The sequence below is a fragment of the Odontesthes bonariensis genome, chromosome 5 (assembly GCF_027942865.1).
Source record: "Odontesthes bonariensis isolate fOdoBon6 chromosome 5, fOdoBon6.hap1, whole genome shotgun sequence".
NCBI lineage: Eukaryota > Metazoa > Chordata > Actinopteri > Atheriniformes > Atherinopsidae > Odontesthes > Odontesthes bonariensis.
Window position 1 is genome coordinate 18586560 of NC_134510.1, and position 12673 is coordinate 18599232.

The 12673-nt window shown below is 38.5% G+C and overlaps 1 long non-coding RNA gene across 1 annotated transcript in view; it reads right to left on the reverse strand.

The window, feature by feature from the left end:
* The window catches only part of LOC142380709 (uncharacterized), a 121733-nt gene extending 110338 nt beyond the window's left edge, over positions 1-11395 (reverse strand). The window contains exons 1-2 of the long non-coding RNA XR_012769866.1: positions 11298-11395; positions 9453-9827 (exon numbers count right to left, since the gene is read on the reverse strand). This is a non-coding gene — a long non-coding RNA (uncharacterized LOC142380709). The remainder of the gene's footprint in view (positions 1-9452; positions 9828-11297) is intronic.
* Between the last annotated feature and the right edge of the window lie 1278 nt (positions 11396-12673).

The window sequence follows — 12673 nt, forward strand, 5'->3', positions numbered from 1 at the left end:
AGTTTGCAGATATCTAATGAACTTGAAATGCAATATTTGGTACGACCACCTTTATACTTCAACACAGCCTGAACCCTCTTAGACAAGCTTTCTTGTAATTTCTTTAAGTAGTCTTCAGGAATAGTTCTCCAGGCTTCTTGAAGGACATTTCAAAGCTCCTCTCTGGATGGTGGCTGCCTTTTGTTCTGTTCTCTGTCAAGGTGATCCCACACTGCTTCAATAATGTTGAGGTCTGGGCTCTGGGGAGGATTTCCTCACTCAATAAGATCTGTTGCCATATTCAGTCCACTTCTTGTGGCACACCTCAGCCTTTTATCCCTGTTTTCCTTCCTTCGCTGGATTTCTTTTTTCTATTTTCTTAAACATAATGTTCATCTGCTGTAGACAGTTTTTAGGCCTGCCACTCTTTTTTGTTTTTTCTTCTCTCCTCTTGTCTTGTTCCACCATTCTTAAGGAGCCATTGCACAGCATGCAGAGATATGACAAGCATCTTGTTGGTGCAAAAGTAAAATTTGATGTCATATTTTGTAAATGCAACTGAAGAAATGTGTAAAGAAATGTGTCTTTGTGACAGGCTGAAAGTTCGAAAAGTTACATTTAAAATCGGAACTTTGCTAACTGTCTGTCATGTGTAGACCTAATACAGACTTATCTCATGACTTACTTGCCTTTTTATTGCTTAAATGATTCATAGGTCAAAGTTTAGTGGCTTGAAAATCTCATTTCTTCAGAAAATTATCAGGCACAAAGACTTGACTAAAAATGTTCGAAAAAGCAGACAGTGTCCAAACAAAAACAACTTTTAAAGACCTTCAGAAATCCAAGAGAACTACGGCTCAAGACTGCTTTAAAAGAGAACAAGAGCGTCCAATTCCTGTAAAGCAAAATATTAAACACAATGCTGCGTGACTTTAGCACAGCGTTGTACATTTGAAATGTTTGTGCACATGAAGGGAAGAATGGAAAAGCAAAATGAAAGAATATATCCACATAAATCTTGGTCTCAGCGAGATGTTGGACTGTCTTGGTGTCTGGCTGCTATGACAGGTTGTATCCATGTTATCTGCTATCTTTCCAAATGCAGAGCAAGTGTAGGATGACCCCGATATATATAAAAATCCACTGTGCTCGATATCAAAAAATCATCTAAAATATGAGAGAATTAAATGAAGAAATCTTAGTGACACTTCTAGGACAGCATGATTAGAGATTGAGCTCATTTATTACATCACCTATTACATTCCTTCATGCTTTTCTATCAAACTTAGTCATTCTCATTCCCTTTGAATAGCTTATATTTGTCAGTGATACTTTGTTGTTTGGTAAGGTAAATATTTTATTTCAAATAATTACTGTCAAAACATTACAAATGCCTGAGAAAATCAAAGTATGATAGTTTCAGAAAGATTAGTGGGTTTTAATCATTCTTTCATTTTACAGACTGGCTGTAAGTTAGTTGCTATGGTTCTTAAGCTTTAGGTTGCACTTAACTGTGTTGTGACTGACAGCTAAGACATGTTACTACCAACATTACTCTCTGGCTGACAGAGGGATTTTTCTAGAGGGGAATGTGGAGAGGTGACACAAATATACAGGAGATTTGTTTAAAAAAAGTAGAAAAAGAAGGAGAGCAGCCCGCATTCTGTCTTGTCAAACTTCCTTCCATCTCTGAATTATTCATATAGAAAGCTTTCCTATGCGTTAGAAACATTTCCAAGTAAGAAAACCTCTAAGTTTTATAAGTAACCACTAACTCCTGCACAGCCTTCAGTGACTTCACAAGTTCATAGAAAAACAGCCGTCCTCCCTCTTTGGGAGTCTTGCTATGTACAAAGTAGTCCATGCTCCAGCGTGTCCAACCGAGATAGAGGGACAACTCTGTGAGAACAAGAGCAGTTTATCATCGAACCTTTTTTCAGTGCACAGGATTGATATTGTGAAAGGGTGTATCTTGAAGGCAAACCTTTTACTAATCCTATCATGGTGTATAATTCCCTAAACCCAATGAAACATTTTCTGAGAACAAAACCTGAATTTTAAAAGTAAACTAAGCCAGAGAAAAAAAGAGAGAAAAAAAAGAACAAAACGGCCTCATGTTGGAATCCATCTCATCCATCAAGCCTTCTGCTGCTGCCTTTGTTGTTCATTTTACAGACCAACACTCCAGCACGTCGCCGGACCCTTCTGCCTACATCTAACATTGCTGCACTTGGCGCACCATGGTACCAAAGTAATAGAAACCCTTTTTGAGTGCCTCAGAAATACTAACAGCTTTGGAAAAAATGCAGTATTTGATGCCCTGGGAACTGGTTAGACACGAGTATGCTTTGTGTTACAAGCAGGGTCTCTTGGATTGGCAGCATTTCCATCTTTGTCCGTGTGCTGAAGGTTGGTTTTATCCTTCCTCACTGTGGTCAGGTGCTTTAATGGATATTAATTAGCTTGAGACAAATGTCATTTCAACAAGCTGAACAACACAGTGACTGACTGAAGGTTCTTTGCTTCACCACGACACACTATCAAACTTTTCCTCACCAACACACCACATATTGTAACGTAAATCATGTGTGTAAATAGCCATCACTTCAGGTGTCTTTTACGTCGTTGCTATGGATTTTAGGCTTTTCATTTACTTTAAGGTATAAAATCACATGTGGGCTGGTTATGGTTGGGGTAAAGCCTCAAGGAAAGGCATCTCTGCAACAGTGAATGGCAAAAAAGTATCCCTGAAAACAAACAACGCATGATAACATCCCGCAGAATTACATTGTGCATTATTTATATGCCATTTCAGGAGAATGGGTCATTCATATGCACTTCTTAAGCAGTGCAGGTCATTCCTATAGTCAATAAAAGCAGTTGTCTGTGGCACCATCCACAGGGGGCTATTGCGCAGCTGGTCAATATTATCTCGACAGGTCATCAAAGAGCTCTTGAGCACCCAGTATTGAAAACGACCAACAGAAGAAAAAGAGTGATGAATTAAAGACAAAGGTAGTCAAGGAAGCCAAAGGTAATCTATTCTTTAATATGTTTTTTCTCCTTTTATCACTGTCCCATTGTCAGATGAAGATTAACTGAGCTAAATAAACTATTAACCCCTTAACGCCTGAATTTATATAGCTGTATATAAAAAAATGTTTTGTGTGTGTTTTAGCCTTTTAAGTAGATGGTAAATAATGCTGAGATTATTAATTTAACTTTTGCACAAAAAATAAATAGAATTTTTTGTATGTTGCAAATTTGCGACAACAGGCATCCTGGTCAATTTGGCGTCAATGGTTACTCCGGCTACGGTTTGTAGCATATATGCGACAATAGGCGTTATGGGGTTAAAGTAGACTGTTAAGTTACTTGTTGCATTCCACTTTACGTGATTCGAATCTGTTCACTGTTAGAAACATTAATCCAGTTCATCTCTACTGATTTTGCATTGCTGTGAAAAAAAATTAGGTGTCAATGTGAAAACAGAATGCATGTCACTCAGTTTTAAAGTTCTTCTGTTTATCATTTTCCATGAGTTTCTAAACCTCAAGGATCTCTTTTCAAATACCGATGATCTGTTTACAAGGCCTGTGAGCTTCTCTTTAGTTTTGAACTTGACCGTGCCTGATCTCATGTCAGTTTGGATTCTAATTAAAAAGCCACATAAATACACGTTGTTATACCCAATCATGATGCTACAAATAAGATCAGCTGGTTTATATTAAATTAGTTTCTTAAAACAAAAACTCTCTGAATGGACTCTTCTTTGTGTGCATGCATTTGTACATATTTTTGAAGAGCCCTTAATATATTGAATCACTGGCCACAACAATTTATTAATAGCAGCCTGAATTGTCCAATTTATTACTTTAACTTGATACCATTTATTGCTTTTAATGGGATACCAGTAATGAGGTTCTCTGAGGGTTCCACTTGGGTTTTGACCAGCACTGTTAAGAGAGCAAAACAATAAGGGCTTTGTAGTTGCGGATAGAAAAACAATATCAATTATTGTTAAACCACCCTAAAATAAATACATTTTTCATTTGAGAAAACAACACCGGTCTGGTTGTGAATGGGAGCAGAGATGTATTTAAAAAGTGCACATAATGAAGGAGTAAATTTGTGTGATAAATGCTGTTACCAAAAGGATTTACTGAGTCTTTGTCATATCATTACACCAGAGTGAGTGACTGTATTAAAGCGCACCAATAATGATATCACTTAACTAAACCGTTCCTTCAGTTTGCAGGCCAACGTTCATCCTCTAATGACACATGTGTGCGTTTGTATCTTTAAAATCGCTGCTTCGTAATCTCTCTTAACCACCAGACAATAATAGATTTGTCTGTGATAAAATCCCAGTCTTTACACTTACGTCTGTGTTGCTATCAGGCATGTCTATAGTCATGTGTGGGTGAGTGTGTAGGTCTATGTGAACTCATGCAGGTATTCTTGATGCATGCCTATCCTTGTGTGTGTGTGTGTGTGGAGCAGATTTAGTTTTGATAAAACCTCAGTCTTTAGAGGGATTACCAGTCCATTCCCAGACAGCAACATGCTGTGCATTTATGGAGGTAATAAGTTGATCTGTAATGGACAGATAGCCAACCGGCTGAAGCTGTTATTGGAAATTTTGTCCCTATATCTATAACTAGGATAGGATAAAAGAGAAGGAGAAAGCAATATCTTCAGAGAGTTAGACCTGCTGCGTCACACACCGTGTGAACTATCGTCCTGTGAATTTTGATTTTGCGCTTACCTTTATTCGTTTTCACACTGACTTGTCATGTACTTACTTGTGTGTGATTCGGTTTTGCCTTCACTAAAATCCCACAGGGCAAATGTGTTGTAGCCTTAAAGGTCTAATCACACAGTGCAATACAAACCAAGACATGAATATTTAAAAATGAACACAAAAAAGCTAAATAACAATCTCACTCAAGTCCTGCCCTTAGTTGTCTTTGAAGAACTAAAGTGGGCATTGAATGCCCTCTCTGAATTGAAAGCAATGCATTTTATTTTCATTTCATTCAGTCTGCCTCGCCATCACACAGTTTGGATATGTAAAAGTAGGCCAGAATCTCTCAAAGAATCAGGTTTGTGAATTCAAACTGAGTAGCTATATTGGTAAAAGCTTCACGATACATAGATACACTTGTGATTTTCTAACATAACATCACGCTATTCCTGAGCTCATAGCTTCAAATGTTAGCTATCTGGGGGGGAAAAAAACTTCAGATATTTGTATTCCGCATGTCTCAAAGTGGAAAATAAAATGACTCCTCCACTCACAACCACCTCTCTCACCACAGTCATGTTGAAAGAATCACTATAACTGAATAAAGGCTGAAATAAAAAGCAGTATAAAGCATACTATCTGCTGGATTCTCGTTCCTCGTAGTTCCTATCCTTCTTTCGTTATTTCCCTTTTTATTGGCTCCTTAAAATTTACCCCCGTGTCTCTTCTTTCAGCTTCATCTTCCCATGCTGCCTCTCCATCTTTCCCTCCCCTCCCTCAAATTCTCTGACTTGTGTGCAGTCATAAAGAAATAATTTATTCCTGTCCCCCAGTGCTGGTACATATTAGCATGCCAGCAGAGCACGTTAACTTATCTCGTGGCTACAGGCACCGAGTGGTAAAACTAAGCTCTGATAGTTTGCAACAGGATGACCACAGAATGCCTGTAGCTTGGAGAATTAGGACTGTCGTCACGATTAGTAATGGTGGGCCTAATGTTTTACTGCACCGTAATTCAGTGTACTGTACCCACAGTGTAGTGTCCCATATGACTCACTCTTGTGCACAAAAGGATGATCAACCTAAATGCAGCTGGTGGGGAAAATTAAACATTATTACTCATGCAGGTTTTGACAACATAAAACAACTGAACTTTTTTTAATCCTTTTTTATTATTATTTATTTTATTTTTTTGCAAAGGCACATAGAGCATAACTAAATCTGTTTGGGCAGCTGTTACACTTTAAATGTTCAATTCAAAAATGTCTTCAACCATCTGTCAGCACTCGAGCACCAGAGCGTCAAACATTACCTATCAAAGTCTAAGATAGTGAATTCAACAAAGCATAACATAACACAGCAAAAGAGCTGTGTGTGCAAGTGTAAAATGATGAGAAAAACAGACCGGGCCGTAAATGGTATTGGTTGTCATTTTGTTGTTCAATGAACCAGAAATAACAGTGAGTGAATACAAATGTATTATCATGATTTCTATGTGGGGCTGCATGCTGCAATGCCCACAAGCTACATGCGGTGAATGGTAAAAATAAACCTGATAGCTTTCCTGAGGGTGACCACAGGACGTCTGTGAGAATTAGGCTTACCGTAGTGATTAGTTACTCTAGGCTTGATGTTGCATTCAAGTCCAATAAACTTTGCATAACATCAATCCAGCTTACACACATGTTGTCCTGCCCAGTTATATAAATGGATAAGAAATATGCAGATTGTTATCTAGTTTCATTACATCCAGTTATGTTTATATGATTGAGCCAAAGAAAGACTACATTTCTACAATGCAGCCATATGATTTATGCCTCATATCAAACTTCACCAGAAATAGATAGAACTTCTTATTAGGGTAATAGCAAATAGAGACGGACGACAGATTACGGTGACATATGTGGTGTTGCACATATGCTGCACAGAATGGAGGCAGGAGGTGTTTACCCCTTTTAATGAGTATTCCAGCTTAGATTGGTATCAAGACCTCAGAACTGGAATATGCCACAGATTTCTATGTTAATGTGGTCCCATGTAACTCAGCGGATTAGGTTTAGAAGCAAAGATCCCAATGGTGCAGCCAAACAAAATGATAGAAGCTCTCTTAAAGCAACCACCAAATGGCAAATGTTGGGAAAACTGGACTGTTCATGATAGTAGCTTTTCTGATAAGCAATGTAATTAAGCTGCAGAGTCTCACAACAGAATTTGTATAAGCTACATTGGTGCATAGCAAAAAACAAGCCAGCCTGCCTGAAAGGCTAAGTAACTCTACAATAATTTCCCTGTTTGGGATACAAAATTGTAACAAGTGCATGTTTTGCATTACATAAAACTGACCCGTATTCTCAAAAACTCTAGAATCACTACATATCGCAGGTTACAAAAACATGACATGCCTTAGCTGTCCTCATCTCACAATTTCAGTGCTTTTACTGTGATAAAAAGGAGATCTAGACAAACATGCCAATTTGACATTTTTTCGTGAGACTGGCCTGACATAGTTGAGTTTGTGGTGTAGCAAAAACCATGCCATTCCAAAGCCTATAAGAAGCTCAGTGCAAGGCCTGTAATGATGATTAGTCATGATCAACCTGATTTTTCTTTTCTTCATTCAGATTTTCATCATCTGTGTGCTGGATTGAAATAGTAATAACAGTATCGTAGATAAATAGGAGGCAGGGTAGATCCAGAGTTAGAAGCAAAGCCTAATCTTCTTAATCTAATGCACTTGCCTGGTACATCAAAAGGACAAAGTCAAATTAAAGTTAAAAAATATATAAAGGGAAAGTATTAATCTTAAATGAAGCTTTGATGGTTGCAAATTGAAGTACGAATGATCGTTCGGTTCAACCCCAGAAACACAGAGAAAAAAAAAAGGTGGAATTCAAAAGCTGTTGAAGCAGAAATCAAGCTGAGAATCCCAGTGTGCCTGGACCATAGTCAGAATGAAGTCCCCCACCTCTCTCATGGTGTCTGATGTGTTCCCACCTACCGAAGATCCATGACTCATCACCACCTATAGCCTACCTCTGACCTAAAACTGTCCCACCTGTGTGTCACAGTGTCGGCTGCCCTGGATTCCCGCTGATCCAGTCATTTCCAGACTGTGACCTGTTTGTGCCGCCATAGCAGCAAGAGGTGGGTAAATGTCACTTCTCTGTAGGTCTTAAAAATTACTGTTCACAAATGCAATAACGGATACAGAGGAGAACAATTATGTTCAATTGTCTATTCTATCTTTTGAGCTGATTTAGGAAAATTATATATATTCTTTATATATTCTTTAACATTCATTTTCTAGAATTGAATGATTGCATCTTCCAATTCATATAAATAGGTTGCATTTCATAATCTTGAAAACAGAGAACGTTACATGTCTATCTCCTGTGAATCAAATTTCTCAATGGCAGATGTTATTTTTCTTAACATAAAAAGAAAAGTAATCTCTCCGAGCCCTTCGAGTTGCTTCTTGCATTCTATTTTCTTACAGTGATGAGGAACTCAATTCCAAGCAGACATGGTAGATTAACATCAGAACACACAACCATGAGTTACATCCCCATATCTCTGCCACTCTGCTGCAGAGTAAATGCATGGTGAAAATGTGATGCGGTACCATGTGGGCTGCCATGCACAAAGAGGGCTGGGAGGCGGAGCTTGGATGCTGACGAGTACCGTTGTAAGCTCTCATTGGCTCTCAGTGACATCATTGATAAAGGACTTGAAAGAGAGAGAGAATGGAGTGAATCTCACTCTCACCACCTCACACTAACTTAAAGTGCATATAGTAACAGGTTACAAAGGCTGCTTGCTGCCTCAACAGCAACAGGCACAATGCAAATCACACTGGCATTACTGTGAGATGCAATCTGTCTCGTACTGCCCCCCCCCCCCAGTAAACCGAGTAGCTGGACGAAACATATCCTGATTACAAAAAGATCACAATTAGAACTGTTGCAAATTTCTAAATCAGACTGTGAGATGACACGACATTTGCAATTAATGTAGCATGGAGCTGATCATCAAATCAAGCCAAACAATAGGACAAGTATGCTCTTGCAATGGATACAGACAGTCAAGTTTGCTGAGACTTAAATCTGGTTCTACGATGTTGCATCTGACACCGTCTGACTATTCAGAGCAGCACATATCTGAATGAAAAAATGTCACATGCTGAAAAAAATTGCATTGTGACCACATGCACTTTTAGTTTGTTCATTTATCATACAGAAGTGGTCATGTGCCACAAACTTTAGAAAACTGTCCATGTTTATTTAGATACTTAAAAGTATGAAAAAAAAAAAAAAGCCAATCTAGGAAGAGTGTCCTTATCCGTCATCATCATTGTTTAAACTGCTTAAGTTGTAATTTCTGGGGAGCTAAGACTAATAACATGCATGATATGAGTGGCCCTTCAAAATGAACTCTCATCATGCAGTATAGTGCAACTGGACTTTTTATCGCCATATTCATATTACAGAGTAGGGTGATTACAGGGGAAACAACTTTTTGCAGTTTAGCTGATAAAATAAACCAGATGAGAGGATGTTTGTACATGCATGTGTCTGTGTGTGTGTGTGTGTGTGTGTGTGTGTGTGTGTGTGTGTGTGTGTGTGTGTGTGTGTGTGTGTGTGTTTGGTGGGGAGTGATAAGCTCTACCTGCCCTGCAAACAAGTGGTTGAACAAGTCCCACATCCAAATAAAAAGTAATATTACCTACCCATGCTGAGGGCCGAGGAGGATCAGAAATGCAATATCCGCTATCCTTGGGACTCCGGCCTAGGACACTTTGTGTAGAGAGATTTACTGTACATTTTTATAATCCTCAAAAGTGTCTCCTTGAGTTTTTAGATTTCCAAGTGGGCCTTAAACGCAATCCGACTGGTACTGCTACTGCTGAGGTTTAAATCCTTAAAAGTATTTACCTTCTCGTCCTTAAAAAAAGAGCTGCACAGTCTCTTAATCCTCATCTTCTTCTTAAAAATCGCTTGATAGGTGGCTGTGTATATCCTCTGTGTGATTTCTGCATATTTTTACTTCCTTCACCTCCCACGGGAGGAAACGCTTTGCTGGTTAATCTGTGTTGAAATCCCACCTGAGGACAGAGAGATCCCAGAGAAATCAAGAAAAAAAAAAAAAAGATTAGGAGCACTGTAGTCAAATTAAGTCAATGCAACTGCACTTTTGCTCAAACTTCAAACTGGTTTAAATGATACTGGGCATTAAATTAAATCTTAAATGGTCAATGTTACAAAACTGCCACTTTAGCCATTAATAAGCTGGCTTAAAGTGGCATGAGTGATCTTCTGAGGATGAAATTTGTTTATGTATTTGCCAAATCCAGAACAAATTTTGTTTTGTATTACAAATCACCAAAATTACTGTAAATGATCTTCTAAGCTGCCTTCAAAAAAGTTTAAGAGTAGGGCTACTGTATAATGGAATGCTGGAAATTCAAACAAGTCGATGGGCTACATCTTCCAAAAATGTAGAAATATAGTTGCATTTGCTTGTTTTTTTAATCATAAAACTGCATTTGCTTGTGATAGAATGGAGTGTGCCATCTCTCAAATAAACCTCAAATGAGAGAGCATAAATCTTGAGATATAGATTATATCTAAAAGTAAATCAAATCAACGCTAAATCAACACTTTTAGTATTAGAAAAATAAGCAGCAAGATTGAAACAATATTCCATGAAATTTAATCATGAACTTCAAAAACTTATTTCCTGGTGGATTTGCGCTTCATTCTCTTGGTGTTCTTTGTATGGACTGAGAACAAAGGAGCCTTTACAGTAACAAAGACGCTGCAACGACTTATACCTGTTGATCTGTTTCCAACACACTACAACAATTTTCCAAGTGATTTTCTACACGGATCTGTTTTGTTTTCGCCTCGTGACATCTTTTTGCCCTGAAATACAGTTCCTTATTCGTGCAAAAAGTTTATTTCTGTGTCAGCGTTTGGTTTCTGGGAGACTTTACACCTGATTGTATTGTGCTGAATTCCCACAGTGCACTGGCAACAACTTCGCAAAAACAAAAGCAAAAGAGTCAAAAGACCAAAAAACACTACTCAAGAACAAACTATTTACAGGAGTAAACTTGTCACTTTGTCTTTTTCTAGCGTTCGTAAAACGTCCTCTCCTCCGCAAACTTCTGACAGGCAGTTGCTTTGTCTTGCGTGTCGCAACATCCCCAGGAGACAAAAATACGGCACCAGCACAAACTCCATCTCAGCTCCATTAAAGCTCAAAGACAACTAATTCTAAGCTGCAAAAGTTGGCTATTACTGAACGTTATGAAGATGCGTCTCTGAGCATCCCCTCAAGTTCTCTCCTCAAAGCGCCCCGCATCAGACAAAGGAAAAGGGGACCGCTCCTCTCGCTCTCTCTCTCCTGGCTGCCTCGATTTCTCTATGTCTCTCGCCCTCTCCCTCCTGCTTTGTGCTCAAGTTTTGAGCGCTGACGCACCAACTACAGCCGCAACTTTTAACTGGAAATGAATTCAAAAGTCGCTTCAGAGATGAAAGCAAATGCAGTATCCAGCTCGGATACAACTCACCTGAGGGTGCTTTGCAGTGTGCGCGCTCCCGTGCGTCGTGGAAAAAGTTTGAGAGGGCACATCTAGCTTTGTGTTGTGGAGTCCCCCTTTGTCTACACGTGTGATAGATGGATGGGGCTCTCCTTTTGGCCGCGCCTAGTTCATTTCGCTCTCCAAAGAGTCCCGCCCTCTCAAAGTCAAACAACTATGCACACAACAATATTGGACTGTGGATAGGCTGCGTCAGTGCTATCAGTGTGCTCACTGTGGTTAATTATAGGATTTGATTATCTAAAATGTATTTGATCTATAGGCTGTTTTTTTTTTCTTTCTCAAAGCTGTTGATTCAATTCAATATCATTTTCTTCTCTGTCATATTTACAGGCATAATTTCTACACTAAGTTCCTTTGAATCATTTTAAATGGCAACTTGTATTCCTCTGACTCTTGCTTACACATAAAAGCCTCTTGCAGCTCAGTGTTTGTGAACACGTGGTTAGGGTTGGCTGGCAAAAACTTTACTGGATGCACCGCCTGGAGACTGCATTGTGTCTGGACAGCAGTTGCAGGGGAACAAAGGGAAAGACAAAAGAAAAGGGTCTCATTGTTCTCTAATGCACAAAGTCGCACGTAAAGATAAATACAGACAGGATTTAGTGGTGCTGCTACAAGGTGAAATCTCACCTGAGGTCAACCTGTGACTCCTGATTCAGGTAATCTTCCCGATACATGTAAAGTAAAATGGCAATAATAGAGAAAAAACAAAGAAGGAAGAGATACAAACAGTGAACTATACTTTTCTATGGAACACAGATGTTTGTTTTATAAAAGTTTTGATTCGTCATGCCTCACTAAATGGGATTCTGCATTATTAGATCAGTTAGCTGTAATAAAACCAAATGCACAAGCAAAGTGGACTGTTTTTTCAACAAGCAGGAAAACGGCTTTTTGTAAATTGTGAGCCTGTGTTTGGAACATATGCGGTCAAAAAAAAGTTTCCTTAAAGTCTAGCCTCATGGCAAATCATGAAATAAACTAAACATTTCAAAAACTTTTGTTAAAAGCAGTGTTTCCAACAATCCTTTGATATGAAACTGTCTAAAAAAAGAGTATTCACCTGTTTACTTGTACGTTCTCACAATATCTAATCCAGTTTAGAAATAAGCTTTGTGTAACTCGTTAGATGAACAAGTCCCACCCCATGTTCAAAATATGCAAAACTGGTGCAGGTGCTAAGGTTATATTATGTAAAATATTTAGCTGGGTGTAACAAAAAATAAATATCTAAAATAAATCACTGCTTGTGATCATCAATACAAACGCAGAGATTTTGACTGATGCCATGTTTTATCATGGAACTGAGTTTCTATTTTTACTGCAGTTTTCATTCATATAGC